Source organism: Galleria mellonella, unplaced genomic scaffold, assembly GCF_026898425.1.
Source record: "Galleria mellonella isolate WM207_F2 unplaced genomic scaffold, CSIRO_AGI_GalMel_v1 utg93, whole genome shotgun sequence".
Taxonomy (NCBI): domain Eukaryota; kingdom Metazoa; phylum Arthropoda; class Insecta; order Lepidoptera; family Pyralidae; genus Galleria; species Galleria mellonella.
In genome coordinates, this window is record NW_026442176.1 from 1,268,691 (window position 1) to 1,288,753 (window position 20,063).

General features: G+C 30.9%; 1 long non-coding RNA gene across 2 annotated transcripts in view; it reads right to left on the reverse strand.

Annotated features, from left to right (window-relative positions):
• LOC128202426 (uncharacterized) overlaps positions 1 to 20,063 on the reverse strand; it is a 31,908-nt gene extending 11,845 nt beyond the window's left edge. The window contains exons 1-3 of one of the 2 annotated variants that reach the window (XR_008253772.1): positions 19,967 to 20,063; positions 16,840 to 17,115; positions 15,015 to 15,596 (exon numbers count right to left, since the gene is read on the reverse strand). This is a non-coding gene — a long non-coding RNA (uncharacterized LOC128202426). Of the gene's footprint in view, positions 1 to 15,014; positions 15,597 to 16,839; positions 17,116 to 19,966 lie in introns of those variants that run through there. The other variant, XR_008253771.1, reaches the window with a different exon arrangement.

The following is a 20,063-nucleotide window of genomic DNA, read 5'->3' on the forward strand; positions in this document are numbered from 1 at the left end:
CAGTATTCCTTCGACATCCGATTTTTTAATCGGATTTGTAACTCTGCATATGAATGAAATAATCCGACGCTATTGCTATACATAGGCAGCAATCAGTAACGAATGATAACTGTGCACCAAGTCAGATCAGTTGACCCATCTTATGGAAAATTCACCAGAAATTCAGAACAATGATTTTAATAGGGACCACTTGGAAGTCGACCTCAAGTGAACATTTTTACATATTTTGATACATGAAAAAAATTTGTATAAATATCAGTATCATTATTTTCATCAAAATATATCACGGTACATATAGCAAACAGAACATGTTTATGCCATATATATGCCACATGTATTACTGAAATCGGTGGTTACCCTCAAGTCCTTGACCTCTTCTCCCCGTGGAGCCCAGGCAACCTTTTTGTCATTATGTCCTTACTGTCTTTTCGGATTTACGTCTACTTATTTATTCATTCAAGAATTATCTATAAAGTAAAATAGAATTTTCCACGCGATGACAATTTATGCAATATCTGTCAATACACTTTTGTAACAGACGTTAACAATTTAGGTAGGTATTTATTTCATACTCAAATAAAAATAAACTACGAACAATTTTTTCTTATTAGACTAGACATAAAATGCAAATATTTCTATTTCTATTTTTTTTTTCTCTAAAAAAGGTATACTAGGCATTGGTACAAGTATAAGTAATAGGTCAGTCACCTTTGCAAAGTTTCTAAGCAAGTACTTAGGCATTCACGTGTAAATGGAAATCGTAAATTAAATGAAAGTGCATAACAAAATGGCTTTAACTTCAAAGGCTATCCGTAAATTTCTGCGTACAACCATTAAATAGATATATGCATTTTTAGCATCCGTTTGAACTGAAATAAACGTTTAAAATTATCAAGGCGAATGATCATATTCGGCCTTCTGGCGCTGACCTAGACTTGTCAAAAAATAATATGGCGGCTAACGGATACGGTAGATACAATTTGGCTTCATATTGCCATTAGTCAAAGAACTAATACAGTGGCCTTAAAATTCAAGATGAACAACCAGAGACTTATCTAACGATGCCAATATTGGACTCATTATAAAACAGTTCCAGTGATTCTAATGTTTAGGTCAGTGATAAATCTTCAGACTTAATGTTTTCGGAAGTGGTATTAGTCTACATAGATGTTTGATGAGGTATTGGTATAAAAATTTCAGCTATTAGGTGCCAGTTACTAATCAGTATCATATTCGTAATATAATAGAAATGTAAATGTTATTACTGTACTTATATAAACCATTGACACTAGTTGGTCACATTCTAATACAAGTAATTCAGTAAACGAATACCTAATTCAAAATTTTGTTCAAAAAAGAAACATTGTAATATAATTTGTATGGCACCAATACTGGAGTAAATTCTATTGTTTGCAAAAAAAAATCATAATTAAGTTTTGTTCCACAAAACCGACTTCAATTGTGACAAAACCAGATCTTTTGATTTTAGAACTAAATTACTGCACCGATTTTGATAAAATTTATTTTAAAGGGATGCAAATGATATCTATTTTATCCTACAGTATCAGACATCAATGTTAAAAGCTTTATTTTTTTAAACAATTTCTCCGCCTTTTCTAGAGGAAGATTTTGTACAAAAGTCATGTGCATCTATCCCATTAGGTCTTACAGGAGTCAGCACTTTATCAGGTGAGTCATGAACTCGATTGCCATTTTGTCTCGTAACCAAATTCAACGGATAATTCAATCTGGCTACTTATTTTCCAAAAACGATGTGTTTAACTAGTGTTAGACACAACGTATATATATATAACGTATATTAATAATACTAAATATCCGATTAAAATTTTAGAACACATTACCAGAAAATAACGCCACACTTCCTAAGTGAGCTCTTATCTTTTATACTTTATATCTTCGATATTTTTTATTTAAGATTTATATTAATTTTATTATTATTTAAATGTTCTTTCAATATTTTAAATCTTTTAAGAGAATAAAAAAGTCCTTTATATGTATATGTCACAGGTTACTTCACTGTTCCGATATTTCTTCAAATATATCTATCAATAAAAAAAAATCTTGAAGACATTGGCCGGAAACGTTATGTACACAGTACTGCCATAAACTTGTCAATCCCACAAATATAATAATTATTTCTTTAAATAACATTACGTCAACGCGGCTCAATATAAATTGGCTATTAATAAAATTCAATATCTACTTATACCGCCACATCATTATTGTATCATCACTGCTATTAGTACCAGGAAAGGACATTTATTATCTTTCTTCAATTATATTACGTAAATATAAAATCTAAAAATGTATTGTAAATATACCACAAGAGATAATTTCCTGTTTTTTATAAATTGAAAATTACTTGAATAAAGGTAATTGTTCAGAAAAATAGAATTTATGTAACTAGTCTGGCCAAAACGTTTCTTTTTTCAACTTTTTCATTATTTTAAATTTGGAACACGTTTATTATTTTAAAAACTTCTTTAATTTTCACGCCATTTCACATATTTTTTCGTGTTCATTATCAAATAACAATATAGAATGGGGTGTTAAAGAAAATAGGATTGCAGTGATCGCCTTGCACAAAGCGGGTGCAAGGCGATCGTATTTCAGACACTTCAAAAGCTTGGTATCAGCCGTATGTTCGTACTATCAACAGATACAACAACACTTCCTCTGTCGAAGACCAAAAAAGATCGAAGGCAGCCGCGTGCTGTTAGAAGTGCAAAGACTGTTAATGCTGTTAAAGCCAGAATTCGTCAATACCCCATTAGGAAGCAAAAAATATTATCGCTAGAAATGAAGATTCCCGCTCTCTCTCTCTCTCTCTCTGTCGCGTAAAGATTTTCCATGAGGTGAACCAATTTTATTTTCTTATTTAAATTTTAAAATCCTGACATTTTGGTTCGACAGTCTTGGAAAGCGACACGGATTGTCACGAACTCCTGAGCTTCCGTGTGGGCTTTAATGGCTCTCAAAATTCATGGCAAACATTAAACACACGTTTTTTGTTACATAATAAATTATCTCTTAAATATGTACATGAGAATAAAAGTCGTTTATTTCAGGAACTAAAATGTGAACTGGAAGAACAAAAGTAATATTATATCTTAACCTTCTGTGTAGGCAGCGACCTTAAACCGCTAAATGCCGTCGAGGCAAAGCTTTTCTTTATGCGACTAGAAATAACAAAGCAGTTGATGGTTCGCCTGTCCGTCACCTATACTCGTAAACATGAAAAGTACCATGAGATGTTAAGAATATAAGAACATGAAAAGTACAATAAGATGTGCGACGGTTGTTATTGTAATTTTATTATACGTTCATATTGTAGTAATAAGAAAGCACATTATAAAGTTATCGCTGTTTGTTCAAAAGAGATAACAAATAAACATTTTGTAACTAAACGATACAGCGTTTTTTTTTTTAATAAAACATTAAAACTTAGGTTAGAAAGGAAGCTATTTTTAGTTAATTTAATATCGAAATATGTATATGTAAGTACTATGTAATTACTATGTAAGTACTAGTTACCTGCAAATGCGTGACGTTATATTTCAATAGTGGAATTAAAATAAGCTGTTTTAAGCATTTCAGAAAGTTTATCCTTAAACTTTACAAACAAGCATACTGCCTGTCTGATAATAAATAACAAACTATAATACTAAGCAAAATATTTATAATAAGTATATATTTGGTTAAAATATATCTAAGTACGTGTACCTATAATAACAAGACTTAATTTTGGTATATTAGCGCTGCTTATAAATTCCAAAGATAATAATGAATTGGAATCCTGCTATTATTAAAAAACATTGTACAGATATGTGTTTAAATTATATAAACATCGCTAAAAAAATTACCTTTATTCGATCAATTAGGTTAAAAATACAATTACATTGTATCCTTCTTTTTGACTTTTGTTGATTTGATCAAGTAATAACTTAATATTTTTCTTGAGGTAAATTACCACATGAGTATGTGAAAATGCCAAAAATTTTAAAACACTATCACAGTTAGCTAAACTAATATAATTACACTGTATTAGTTCGTTAGTCGAATAACACTCTCCTCGTTTGCCAATGAGGATCTGAGTCAAGACCTCGCCTTTAATCTTAATCACTAATTCACTATCGGGTCCTATCTCGTTACCCGAGGACACTGTTTATCTTTGTTTGAAATCCATCGTTAAGCGACCCGGAGAAGGTCAATTGTAATTGTCAATTCTATGTGATTGATAATTACTATTGATTGTTTACACATCCTATTATAGACATTCTCAAATGTAGTCCAGCAGGTCTACCATGAAATGAAATTCCGAAATTTCGGACTTAATTTCGTGTTTTTGTTTATACCAAAATTGGACCAATAAATGGAGTTTAACATTTCGTTCGTCAAACATCCTATCATAAAAGTCCAAAGGAACAATGTTTTAACATTTTTGATATTTCCAAATGGCATGTACTATGTAATTTTAATATCAAATTTGTGTTTCGTTTGGCTCCGAAATTTCGGAAAACATTTCATGGTAGGCCCTCAGTATTAGAGGCAATTGATGAAAATAGAAATTGATCTTTCCACTGTTTCATTGACAATCTTTTCGATCAGTCACACTGATATTTATGATAATAAATTACACGAAACTTTTTTAAAATAACAACATTATACGATATTATTATTAACGTTATATGGATTGAATACTATTTAGTAATCTCTTTATCGACAAACGATCGAGAGGATAATTCATGGACACGTCAATTGCATCTGTATCAACTTCATTTCATTTAACTTGTCAATAACTTAAACTGAAATAGACACAATGACAATTGCGAATAAGCATCTACATTAAAGAGAAAATTATTAATATCCGAGATTTGCTCACAGCATTTAACCAATCTGATTTTACAATCATTTAATTTAAAACTCATTTCGAGAAAAGTAAATGTAAATTTTATGAAATTGTGAATTAAATCAAATTAACCTTTCTGAGTGTGGTTATAAACATTTTGGATCTCTTTATGTGTCATTGACCTATCGTTTCATGTCAAAGGCTTGATTAAAATTTTAGATCAGATTTTAGAGTGAGTACCATATACGCTATATATACCTACTACTCGCTTTGTGGACCCGGCCACTCCTTCCTTTCTCTTGGACGTCGTAAGAGTCGATAACTGACCAGCAGCGTTCCTCTTTAAACATTACCAAAACCTAACTGTTGCCAATCTGCCTACCAAGCGTGGCTACTACTGACAAAACCCTCCTTATAGGGGAGGCCTATGTTCAGCAGTGGACAGATAATGGCTCATATGAAGATGAAGATATACTATTAATTTATAGAATTGAATTACTGTAAACAGACGTGAGTACAAAATTATGCAATCACCAATTATGCAAAAACCAAACTAATGAATAATTTTAATTTTAATAAGATACCAAGTGGATACAATTTCTTTATTTTTGTATGACGATTTTTCAAGATTTACAATATTTCTTAATTAAAAATATTACCTCTTAATCTTACTTAATTAGTCATAACCAAATGTATAGTATTAATTGTGAGTATAGTAAGCAGTAATTGTTTTTTGTGTATCAAAATTGTGAATTATTTTTTTATATTTGTATTTTCCCTTGTCCACGAATACAATTAAATTTTTAGGTTATCTGTTTATGGGAACGTTATACTACGTCTACGTTTATGCATAATATAAAATATTTTTTAAGAGAAACGTTAAAATTCTTATTATACTTTTAAACTGGTGTACCTAAAGTTATGATACTTTCTATGGTGTAAACTCAAAACGCTTTACTTGGTTACCTAGTACATTTCTTCGTCATCAGATTGCAAACATCATCTGTATCCAAAACTCAATTCTAGAACCTAATGTAATAAAATCATCTAAAAAACTTTGTAACTCATAGTACGTAAGCTTTCTTATATAATGGATGATAATGGAATGATAATTCAGCCTGCGCTATCGGTATACGCTGGCGAGGCACCAGGGAGAGATGATAGGTGAGGATGAAAATAGGTCAGTTAACCCATCATGACGAATTTCACAAGAATTAACCACGATGGTTCCAAGGACAACCGCGTGAAGGTTAACCGGAAGGAGTATATTGCTGGCAGTGGGACTGTTAGACCCTATTACTAACAATTCCTTTCCCCCAGTAGGTAGTAGATAATCAAACAAAAGCCAATTTTTATTTAATAATGTATTTTAGTTGTTTTTATTATTATTTTACTTTAGTTAAATTTATTAAAGACGGGTTAAGATAAGGCTGTTTGAATTGCACGAAGAAAGGAATTTTAATTCGGACATATGACATAAATGTACAGGAAATATAAAATACCAAAATAAATGAAAGCATTAACAGCAAATACGTAATATTCTCTCAAATCTTAAAATTTATTTGTGACGGGTTATATATAATACGTCAGGGAATGTTTACAAGAAATACTCGAGAAGATGACGGTAAGGGGTGGGTGTTTGTATGCGAGTATATGAGAAAGGTAATAAAACTAACGCCGCGCCGTATCGACCTTTGGCTACACTATATGCACGTCAAACTGTACTACCGAAGTATTTTGGTATCGTAATAGATATAAATAGGTCTTCATTAAAATACCTACGTCAAAAGGAAACCATTATTATACCCACAGTAATAAGTAACATTTACATGTGAAATATGTATGTCAGATATAGCTTAGTATACCAGAAAGTACAGTAATATATTAGTGCATTTTAAAGTTAACCTAACTTAAAGTATCTATCACTAGCGACCCGCTTCGGCTTCACATGATTTTTCTGAAAATAAAATAAAGCCCATCTTACTCGCTGATAATACAATGTAACTTTCTATAGGTTACCAAAGTGAGACTTTATACAAAAGTCGTTTGCTTGGACACCTCTGTCCCATTCGTGTTTCAACCGTGAAGCAGTTGTGTTTGCATGGCTGTGTTTCGGTTTGAAGGGTGAAATATGGCAGTGAATTTACAGGGCACAGAGGAATAACACCTGAGTCCTCAGGAATGGCAACGCATGGGGAGAATCATGGGCGAAACAGTATACTCTATTATCTCCATGGTACTGCTCATGACTATAGGCGGCGGTTACCACTTTCCATCAGGTGTGCCGTCAGCTTGTTTACCATTCTAAGTTGCATAAAAAATAGAAGTGAAAGAATTTTTAAAACCGAATAAATTTCTGAAACTTTGTTCCTTTTTATAATATTAATATAGATAAACAAAAAATAAAATCTTTCATCTTTATAAAATTAGGTTAGACTATAGAGAAATTTTGTACAAAAGTCGTCTGCTTTAGATTGCTCTCTCCGTTTGTAAACTGTAAGTTTGTTTACCGTTTCAAATTATAAAAAAGTCCCTTAGATTGAACACAATAATGAAACAATAATGGTATTTTATTGTTGAGTTATGTATTAACCTACCACGAGGTGAATGTAACGTTTCCAGCTCTACTGAGTAAATTTAAATACTAAGTACTTTTAAATTATTTCTAAAAAAATTTAAAAATATCGAAGGACGTTACTGTTGGCTTGTCGCAGCTTGCCATAGTGGTATGAGCATTGATAGTAAATTTTTTTTTCTATGTTTTAAAACAGCAACATCGATCATATTACATTAATAACCAACAAGAATAGGTAAACCCTATTAATTTCAAAATGATTTATCAAAATCGATTCTAAAATGGAGTATTAATATTAACAAGATAGTAAATATATTAAATGAATATAGAGGAATTAAAAACGTCTTGCTCCTTTTTTATGTAAAAATGTAATACCAACAGATTACATCAAATACATTATCAGAATTATAATCTAATATTATTTCAGGACATTTTAATATACGAGATGCAAAATCGATTTAAGCAATATTACATTCTAGTAATCAATTAATATACACGTGATATCCCATTTCAGTATGGTAGGTTTACGTAGCTCGTGGCATGACGCGTGGCTAAGTTTGTCGGGCTCGTAAACTTTTGAATTATTTTAAGAGAAATGTCTTAATCCTTACTAATAATTACTAGTATAGTATTATATTATCCACGATAATAATATCAATATATTTTTTTTATCTCTTAATGCTTTAACGGTTAAACCAAATAGGTATCTTGAAATTTGGCGTACACGTAGATTGTATTTTATCCCAATATAGATTTTTTAAAAGCATTTGCAATTTAGTTTATTCAACTTTTTTTGATAATCTATGGGGTCAATGTATTTTGACCCCATACTAGAAGTTGGTAATAATAAGAATTATAATCATTATGCATTTTAAATTAATAGAAATGATTAATCTATCGTAATTATAAATTAATCGCTCCTAACCTAACAAGCGCATTTTTCGATTTTTTTTTAACCTGGAAAATTGTATTTCATTATAATAGCAACTTATAAAATAAATATTTAAAAATAAATTCTTCTAGACAGGTTAAAGAAGATAGAAAATCATTATTGCATATTCCTTATTCACGTGGGCAAAGCCGCGAGATACGATTTGTTAAGGTATATTAACATCGGTAACCTTTAGAAAATTACTAATCGCTTTAATTAGTACGAAAACTTTACATACCTAAAAGTGCAAAATCTCTGTGGTTTCTAATAAGAGAATTTCATTGTTCATTCTTCATGCACTAATTTGTTATAGTTATTAATGTAATCCAAAAATAATTATAATATATATACTTATCCAATTATTTTAAATCACAGACGAGGTTATTAAAGTTATTTTGTTGCGATTTGTTAATATTTTTACATTTCAATGCTATGTCGTATGAGGTTTTGACTTTTATAAATACCTATTTTCTGGTAGAAAACCGGTAGTAACAAATGTCTTCCTACAAGGATAAATGTCGTTGCAAAATCCCTAATTTTTCATTAGTAATGCCATAGTAATGCACAGATCAAAACAACCGTGTCTGGCGTGCATATAGATTAGCAAAATTATGAATGGCCGAGGACAAGTTTTCTCACTGTCATGGCACATTGAGGCCGAATTATTTTCTTACTATATTTATTACTTAGTATATTTAAGATGAATAAATCATTTTATAGTTTTGTATCAAAAAAGTAAAAGCAAAATTTTTAGGTTGCAAACTCGTTCGTCAAATTTCGATGACTATTTTATTATCGATTTAAAATTTGAAATAGTTTTAAATATTGTTGACTCAGTCATAGGTGCACGTGGCAATCAAAACCAAAATTAAAACAAAGATAATAAACTAAATATAGTCTGTGACATATATTGATTAAAATATAAATAAGCTCATTTATTTGTGCAATTTGTATACTGACTCTGATATTAGTTAACCGTCAGCTTTTTGTTTGTATTATTATGTGTTAAATTGTTTCATTATTGTCTTTATTTTATATATAAAAATACTTTATAATACCAATTTGAAAACAGCCAATATCTGAATCTCAATGAGAAACATAAAAAAAAAAACTTTATTCATGTAAATTTAATTATAAGCATTTTTGAATAGTATTTTTTTTAATCTACCGCCCAGTACGGAATGTAATTTCAACTGAGAAGAACGAGCAATAAATTCAGCTCTTTCTTTTTACAAAAATAAAAATATGATAAATGAAATGAGTCCGAGCAGTCTACATCAGAATTGCATAAATTCTTTGAATCCACGGTTCAAACAACTAGGCAATAACGAACAACGCAATTTCTCATGAAATTACGCAGTATCGTAATAATACGGGTCTTTCAACTTGATTCTGCAAAGAAGTTCAATCAAACACTCTACATTTGTGGAATACTCAAAGAAACCTTGTAATGTTACTTTAATAACAATAACAAAATATAATTTACATTCAGTTCAAGTAGTTTACATAACATGCGACGTTTTAAGTTCTCTATTCTAAATAATACATATATGAACAATTTTATGAGATTAGTTGAATGGTTAACTTTTCAATTTCATATTTGCAATATTAGTAAGGATGTATACATAATAACAATGCATATGTTTGAATTATTGGAATTACCTGTAAACATTATTAATATTTTATATACAACAATGTTTCATATTTATAATACCATCAACTTACACATTTTTTTTTTATACAACTTAGAATGGCAAACAAGCTGACGGCCCACCTGATGGAAAGTGGTAACCGTCGCCTATAGACATGAGCAGTACCATGGACATAACAGAGTATACTGTTTCGCCCATGATACCCCACATGCGTTGCCATTCCTGAGGACTCAGGTGTTATTCCTCTGTACCCAGTAAATTCACGCCATATCCCACCCTTCAAACCGAAACACAGCCATGCAAACACAACTGCTTCACGGTTGAAACACTGTTATAGATTAGTGACTTACCATTGAAAATAATCCATTCATTCTATTGCCAGTGCCAGATTTCGTGCTCACGATAGGTAATCTCTTGACGTGTCAAACACATGTACAAACATACATACAAACATAACAACACATACAAACACGTGCACATTCCTAATCGATTGTCAATTCCACATAGAACTATAAAATTTATTACTAACCATAAAAGGACCATAAAACGAGAACAATTTTTTTTGTAGATATACTTTTATGTTTAAAATAAATGTTTATGAAATTACATACGTATCTATATGTGAAGAATTATATGATATGATATATCTATGATACCTAAGTAAAAATATTATACCTTGTATGAAAAAAAAATACTAAAGAATTATTATATCGTTATTAAGAATCATATCTGATTAAAATTTACTGAGCTAGCTCTTTCAAACCTAAAGAGCAATCCTTTTACTATAATTCTTATAAGTTTTATAATAAAAAATATAAAGATATAAAATTATAAAGATATGTTATCTATAGTTTAACGAGTTAATCCAACTGCATCACGAATGTTAGACATTTCCGTAACTGTTTTTCTAAACTAAATTTGTCAGATAAAACTCGATTTATATATAGAATTAAATTCTAAATTATTGTAATTACTTTTAATAAAAAGTTAATATGTTGTAAATATTCTATAGTGATGCAACAGTTTAGTGACAAGTATATTCCCCAAATTTCACAATTAATTGACCGAGTCTATTGCAGCAACGAAAACAATGCAAAACATCCTGTTTTTATGAAAAACTTAATAAATATATAAATTTCGCAACATAATGGGCGGGTTGCCATCTAGCATAACCGTAAATTCCTTAGCCCATAAACATGTAGTTTCTGGCCATTCTAGTATTTCGTTGTAGTGGTTCAACTCAATGAATGTTACAAATAAAAGCTGCGACCAAAGATCAAACAACTCGACAGTCTCGTCAAAATATCCAAATTTTTTTGACGAGACTTGGGAAATAACCTTTTCAAAGGATACATCTCTTTTAGATACATAATTTAATAATTAGATTTTAAAATAGTTTTACCTTTGCTATTGGTATGTAAATATAAAATATATACACAAACATGCAAGGTGGCCTTGTAGTCCAGGCATAGAAAGGACCACCCCTTTCTTTCCCGTGGGTGTCGTAAGAGGCGACTAAGGGAGGGCGAGGGATGGGCAGCAGCGTCGCTCTTAAAACATCTCTAAAGCCTTGGCAAACCTCCTGTCAAGCGTGGCGACTACTAGCAAAACCCCCCAAGAAGGAGGCTCATGTTCAGCAGTGGACAGTTAAAGACTGATATAGTAAGGAAAGGTGAGAATAATTGACTGTATTATTATATTACTCAAATTTCCACTATATTTATTCAATGACAGACTCGAGTGATGAATTTTAGATTTCAATGAATATGTTTTTTTACAACTAGATTTAATAACTGTATATTTTTATTTAATATCAACATATAAAATTGGTACTTTTTTTTTGATGGGTGAAAATGGTATGGTAACCCCGCCTGCGCTAACGGGATACGCTGGCGGAGCACCAGTTAAGGATGATAGATGAGAATGAAAACAAGCCAGTTAGCCCATATAAAAGTGGTACAACATCTGAAATGTTTCACACCGTTTTCCAATCATTTAAGAGACGAATATATGAACTGCACGTTGTGGTTTTGTTTACGTGATTAAGCATTAAACGTTTCCTATATATTAATCTATAATATGGTTTATCTCTCTAATAAATTTCGTTCAATCCAGTGGTATAAGGGTGATTGAGTAAAGAACATCCAAACATCTCATTTGTAATATTTCAATGGGATTATAATATTTAATATTAAAAAGATAGAATTTTATTAGAATTTCCAAACTGGGGGCCCTTTTGTCCTAAAATAGAATATGACCTGACTATAAGTCCATAACGTTTGTTGATTGTTGGCCCATATAGATCACACTAAGGATGCGCAAGCTAAAGTGGCATTAGGCTGATCACATAGCTTGACAACCGATGGGGAAGAAAGGTTCTTGAACGGCGACCCCGTACGGGTAAACGCAGTATAGGACGACCTCCCACAAATGGAGTGACGACCTATTTGAGGTCGTATTGCGTAATTGGATGGTCGAGGGAGTAATTGGATATATGTGGCTCGGGACCATTCTCTATGGCAGTCTATAGGAGAGACCTATGTTCAGCAGTGAACGGATAATGGCTGAGGTGATGATGATGAAGATGATAGATCACTCCTATTCTCTTCATCTCTCTGATTAATTTAGTTCATTAACGATATTTACTATCATCGGAAATACATTGACTGCATATAGATTTTCGCGTTTCATGGTTTATGCTCTTTAAGAGATGAAAATTATTACTATGTAAATAATATATAACGATATATTTATTATAGCAATATTTATGTATTTATATTAACTTATCGCCATTTCGACCACAAGACTCATTTGTGACGCAATAGAAGTGAAATTATTTCCGTATTACATATAATAGACGTTAAATTAATATTATTTTATAATATAAGTAAAAATTAAATATATATATTGATCACTGATGAACCATTCAATACTGTAATAAGGAATTAATTATATTTCTTGTCATAATCATACAAGCTCCTGATAGTAATAAAATATCATAGTTGAAACTGTACTGTCAGTTATTTGAATTATTAATTATACAAACTAAATAATCAACAGTGAAAATTTCAGGTCGCTCTGTTTAATATTTAATCTACTATACATCTGTAACCTCATTCGTTATATTTTGATTACATAACGCGTTAAGAGTGAACATTTTTATGAATGAATGCTCTGACATTTGTTTTCTTTTGCACATTTTTCAAATTTTATTAAAGACCTACATCCGTCCGAATTATTTTTCTTTAAGAATGTTTCTGTTAATAGTTTTGAAACTAGAGCGTGTCTAGGTAGTCTTTCGATAGTAATTTAATCTGGAAATCGAATCGAGAATGAGGTTAAACATGTTAAGTGTTTTAAATTATGTAAGCGATGATATTACACATGTGTTAGAAGTTTACGTGAAAATGTTGATTGTATAAATACAATGAGAGAAATATTTTTTTATTGGCGTCTACGTAAAGGTTTCCAAACAGCATTTTCTCATCGACTCATTCATAACAGTGTCTATTAATGAATCGACGAAGTTTGACCAAACGCATACTTATACAATACTAGTTATAACTCATAGCTTTGCCCACGTAAATTATATTGAATATACTCTCTATGTTAAATTTGAATATGGCCTATTTGTGTACCAAATCAAATCTATTCAGCCACTCAAATTCAAATACAACCCATTTTTATTTAAATAGGTTTGTTTACAAGTACTTTTAATTTGTAATTTTTTTAAATCTACTACAGTATTTGAAAAGTACTTATCTACTGAAAAGAATCTGTAAAAATTCGTCAGTCTTTTAGCATTTGTCTGTTTTTACGTTTGTCATTCAAGTAATTGTTTAGTGTGTTTTGTTTAACAAGTGCTTAAATTTATTAAAGGGTAGATCCAAAATATCCTTCGGTATCTTATTATGACGTTGACAGTAGATAAAATCTTGAGTGACCTAGCTGTGCATAGGCGCCTAATTTTTTTTTTTATAGTACTTAGATTGGCAAACAAGCTGACGGCCCACCTGATGGAAAGTGGTAATCGTCGCCTATAGACATGAGCAGTACCATGGACATAACAGTGTATACTGTTTCGCCCATGATACCCCCCATGCGTTGCCACTCCTGAGGACTCAGGTGTTATTCCTCTGTACTCAGTAAATTCACGCCATATCCTACCCTTCAAACCGAAACACAGCCATGCAAACACAGCTGCTTCACGGTTGAAACACGAATGGAACAGAGGTGCCCAAGCAATCGACTTTTGTACAAAGTCTCCCTCTAGTACGGATACTAATTATTTTTAAACTTTTTAAAACAATTTATTAGACTTATCACAAGAGACTTTGTATATGTGCATCCGTATAAAATTATAAAAATTTTGAAACCACTCCTGACTCCGATTTGAAATCTTCATACATAGGAATGATAATAGGTTCATGTCTATAAGTGACGATTACCTGAAATTTTTCATATGGTGATTTTTACTTCATTATATTAATAATAAAAAAAATGTGATAACAATAACGTTTTTTAATGTCAACGACGCGAAATGTAGGTAGGTACTTTAAAAAAATTTATTTCTCCACTTTCGTAACGTAATAATCATAATTTAAGTTTAAATTAAATATTCGACGACGCAGGAAAATTTCGGATGAATCCATCAGGAATTACAATCAAGAGCATATATATTCATAAACTGTGATGGATTTTCAAGTTAACTACATACTCATTACTCGGAATAAAAAGTTAGGACGACCATGTCCCCAAAGACCCGTCCCTTCTAAAATATATATATATGAAGGAAAAGTATCTACAATTCATAAAATATTATGAATTATTTCCGAAAAACATTTATTATTTATATGAAATTAATTGCAAATAGCGACTACGATTTAGAAAAAAATACTAAGTAGTATTTTTGATAGTTTTATTTTATATTTATAGAAAAAAATATAAAATATAAAACAACATAATAAAGTAGGTATATTTCTTTTATGTATCAAATTTCTTACTACGTGACGTCTAGTGAAGCACTGTAAACAAAGTTTTTATGAGTAAACTATTTTGTTAATAAACATCAATAGCTACCTAGATAATAAATTAGGTCAGTTTATGGCTTAGGTGCTCTTTGTGTAGTCTGCACTTATACGATAAGATTAGTGTTATGAAATTTTGTTGAAAATAAATCATATTAAACATACCCTTTGTTCATTTCATGGTGGCTTATATTATAACCTCGATGCGCAACCTAAATAGATCCGGAAGAAGTGTCTAATGGAGACTGTGATTGTGAAACAGAACTACTGAGATGTTTCGACATACGACGGAGCGGACTGAATGAATGACTCCACACTCCCATGGTTTGTTGCCAAACAAACTCAGAGCTACTCTATAAATATTAAACATAATATCACGGTAACCATATGGCTTCTGCAATAAGTTCTAAATTGGAATGATGCGGTCCTCGCTTTCGTAGAAATCGAATGAGTAACGTTCCATTACATCGACAAGTTCGTTAGGAGGTCGTTATTGTTCAGGTTATATTTCAAAGGATTTCTCTCTTCAATTACGAGGTATCTACATGAAAATGTAGGTACGTTAACAATATAAAGTAAGAATTAATTATAACGTATATATTTAATGTAAATTAATGTGAATAGAGGATTTCTCAATGTTTAATAATGTAAACAACTGAAAAGACAAATTAGACTTAGATCAGTTCAGTTGATTCATTCTTTATACCTGGAATTTATTAAATTTAAAGTCAATTTTATTTTCTGTGGAAATTATTATAACTATAGAATATTTTTCAGAATAATATTTATTATTAGCTTCATCATTTATATAGTTGCGAAATCGTTCTTGAAATTTTGTGAAGAGTCAACGAGCAAAAGACATTTCGCTATTGAAATAAGTATATACTTATTGTATATCATCATCATCATCTTCCTACCCTTATCCCAATCATTTGGGGTCGGTGTAATATGATTTTATCCATATTACAAAAAGATTTGGTTTTTAGTTTTACGACCGGCCACCTGCCTGACGTCAACCCTCTTTGGGAACCATCTGTCGACTGTTCTCGTGATAGTAAACCTAACACTCGATATGTCTAGATTTCATAAGGCATATTAGAATACTTATTGTATATATATAAATTAAATACTGACCCTTATTTTAACAACCCATTATATGGTATAACTGTTATGCACGAATTTCCCCTCATAAAAATGTAACTGTAACTTCGTTAGGTAATAGTACCATGCTGTCCAAATGATCACATTTGTTATGGGCTGTTATTACAATATTTCCTTGTTTTTTTGTTAATTAAATGTATTTTTTTCGTTTCCTTAATCGGCTCTTACAACATTCAGAGGAAAAATTAAGAAGTGATATATTCTTACATTGTATTTTCAATCTGGGTAGGTAATCATTGACTGCAATTCGAACTATTCTGGATTTTTGTATTAAAATACAGTAATAAATACAGTAATTCTGTAATATTATAAAATCGCGACTATAACCATTTATGAGACAGTCAGAAGCGTCTGTCGACTGTTCTCGTGGTAGTGAACCTAACACTCGGTATGTCTAGACTTCGTCAAGCATATTAGAATACATCCTAATCTATGCCTGAATTTATAAACAGTAAATTGACATGAAACTGTATTTGATATATTTGTATTTTTTTTTATAACATTACTATTTGTCTTAATGTCACATTCAATCCACATTTATATTTTATAGATTTTAAATTTTAGATGCCTAATTATGACGAAATATGAGGACTTATACCTATTTTTAACAATTATATACTTACCATGTTTCTTGTAAATAAATATTCATTCTACCACCACACAGAAGGACATTAGTATTACTGCATAAAATTAATACCATAATATTGCGAAAAATACATCATTATAAAATTCGTCTTTTTAACGATCATTACGTGAATAATAATTGGGATGATGAAAATATTCGTTTGATGTTTCTAGTATTGCTGGTTACTTAAAACGAGGAGAGCCGTGATGCATATAATAAATCTATGGGCGCCAGGAACGCACGCGCCGATCACTGGTCGGGCGGTGACGGATGGCTGCAACAAATGGAGAGGGCTTTGTATTTCCTTGTATAGGAATATCTTGCTTGATATATTATTATGGTTACCTTTAAGAAAATTTATTTATTTATGACTTTCTCTGTATTATCATTGTAATTATAACAAACAAATAAATGGATTATCTATAAAATAATACGTAGTATTATCTACTGATTAATTTAAATTAACCATAATTTATATTTTTCCTTGTTGTAAATATTAAGGAAATCTTATTCTTTTCATTAAATATAAGAAATTTCAAATAGAAAATATTTCTGTCTGTCTACTCCATTAAATAATAATAATAAAAAAAATACTTGATGAGATAATAGACAAATGAAACATAAATGTATATAGATAGAGAAGATATATAAGTACTAAGACATTTCAATGCATATCACAACCGTTCATAATAAAGGGTCGCGAATTGTACCGAAACTGTTCTAGTTTTCTTAAATAAAATATACGTAATTTAAATCGATAATTATTACATTAAAATATAATATGTACTTACGAAACTTTTAACTATAAAAAAGATTTCAATGAATTTATGACATGCGTTTCTCTACCTTAAAATTACAAAATATAAATAAAAAAATATCTCATAATAAATACAAAATTTAATTTCTTATTACTTTTTGGCATTAGAATACTAGTATAATAGAACATATTTTAAAATCACATTTTTATACATCTACGTTTATTAATTATTAGTTTATTACCACGTTTCTATGTCCGCCCTCTCTATCCATCTTTAAACCGTGTTCATGGTATTATATAATTATTTACTAAAGTTATACAAGTATACCAAATTTCAACTTATTTTAGCATCAGGAAATACGTGAAAAATTAATTATGAATTTTAAACCGGAAAAACACACGAACGAAACTAGTTTAAATAATAAAAACTTGTAAAAATGAATAGCTAAAGCGTATGTAATCATTATAATAAAATTTGCTAATGTCCCTGAAATTTTCTTTGAACTTCATTGCCAAACACACCAATAATTATTACTCAGGAATATTCTTTATTTCTCGGAAATTTCACGACAACATGTGCGAGATCATAACGCCATAATTCCGTGAGAGATTCCACAACGTGTTAGCTGCGTACGCGCATTCTTGGCGCAGGGCCAGGTTGCACTCCCGCCGGATGCTGCCTTCGGGAATTCAAATTTCGAACAACGACGCCGATCGGCACCCGCCAGCAAGCAATACGGATATACGCCGACTTAGCTTGCATCATGTTTAGTAAGAGTGATTTAGTAGAGTAGATACAATTAAAATTAAAATACATTATTGTGAATTCGTGACTTGTGTTAACAACCACTGTAGTAATGTAGAGTAATTAAAATAGTATTTAAAATAATTTCCTGAAGTAAAGATTGTGTTCCATATAAAAACCGACTTCTATTGGGGAAAACTCGGTTATTTCCATTTAAAAATTATACTACTGAACCAATTGTGAAAATTTCTATGTGACTAATCTGTATGTATCTATTTTCAGATAAAAAAAAATCATTTTACAACTAACAAAGTTATGAGTCAACAAACGTAAAGAAAATAAAATCGAATTGAGAAGTTTTTGAAGTCGGTTGCAAATTAGCTATTACTAATAATAATTCTCTATTAAAAACATTTTCAAATCTCCTTTTAAAATAAAGATATCAAATTAACAGTTTAGTAGCTAAGTCTAACTACACTTGACTGCAATCCGGGAATCTAAAGATGATCCCAACATAAATGTTTGAATTTCCAAATTATGTTCAGATCATTTATAGAATTGTCACTTGCTTCATTTTTTTTATGCAACTTAGAATTTCAAACAAACTGACGGCCCACCTGATGGAAAGTGGTAACCGTCGCCTACAAACATGAGTAGTACTATGGACGTAGCAGAGTATACTGTTACGCCCATGAGACCCCGATGCGTTGCCATTCCTGAGAACTAAGGTGTTATTCCTCTGTACCCTGTAAATTCACCGACATATCCCACTCTTTAAACCGAAACATAACCATGCATACACAACTGCTTCTCGGTAGAAATACAAGTGGGACAGAGGTGTCCAAGCAAATGAATTTTATACAAAGTCCCCCTCTGGTTTCTCTTTAATACTTAGAAGGTCACGCATAGTCAAGGTATGCTATGTCATAATATGTCCCATACAATCAGGGCGGAATTAGAAATTCATCAATAGTCTACTACTACCACGCTGATGTAAGCGGCATTAGTTTTTTTCTGTTGAACTAATGTATTATGCTTGGTCTCCATAGCGCCCCCTCTTTCGATGAAAAGAAGTGGTGACAAATCTCTTTATTCCATCACGTAGAAACTTACTGTAACCTATGAATATAATTCACTATTCGTATGATGATATATCTTTTTAACAACCAAAGTGACATATCCCAATCATGAATCTATACATTCACGCTTTATGAAGTCATTGAAGTTAACAAGTATGTATTTATACGTGCAATGACACATTGATCTGTAGTGCTGACTGATGCATCACTGCAACAGTGCCAGCAGTGGTCGACCTTACTTACCGAGGTTCAAGCTTTAATTAGTCGCCTCTAAGGGTGATTATTTACTTTTCTACTGTTAGGTAGGCAGACAATGAATCTATCATTGTCGAAGAAAATATAATTTCAATTACGATATTTAACCACGAAACCAAATCGGAGATCATATAACTCAAACTAAGCAGAGCTCATATTATATGGTTATTTAACAAGTAATGAACATATATCAATATTTTATATAAGATATAGTATACGCTTAGACAAATACAAAGAGACACACACGTGAATCGAAAAACATAAGAAGCTAAAAAACGCCATCGCTTACCTTTATATCTTAAAAACGCATAAGTTTTCAAAATATCAAATTTTTAATAAATAGAGAATTTATTTGCATTACTCACAGCACACAAACAATAACAAAC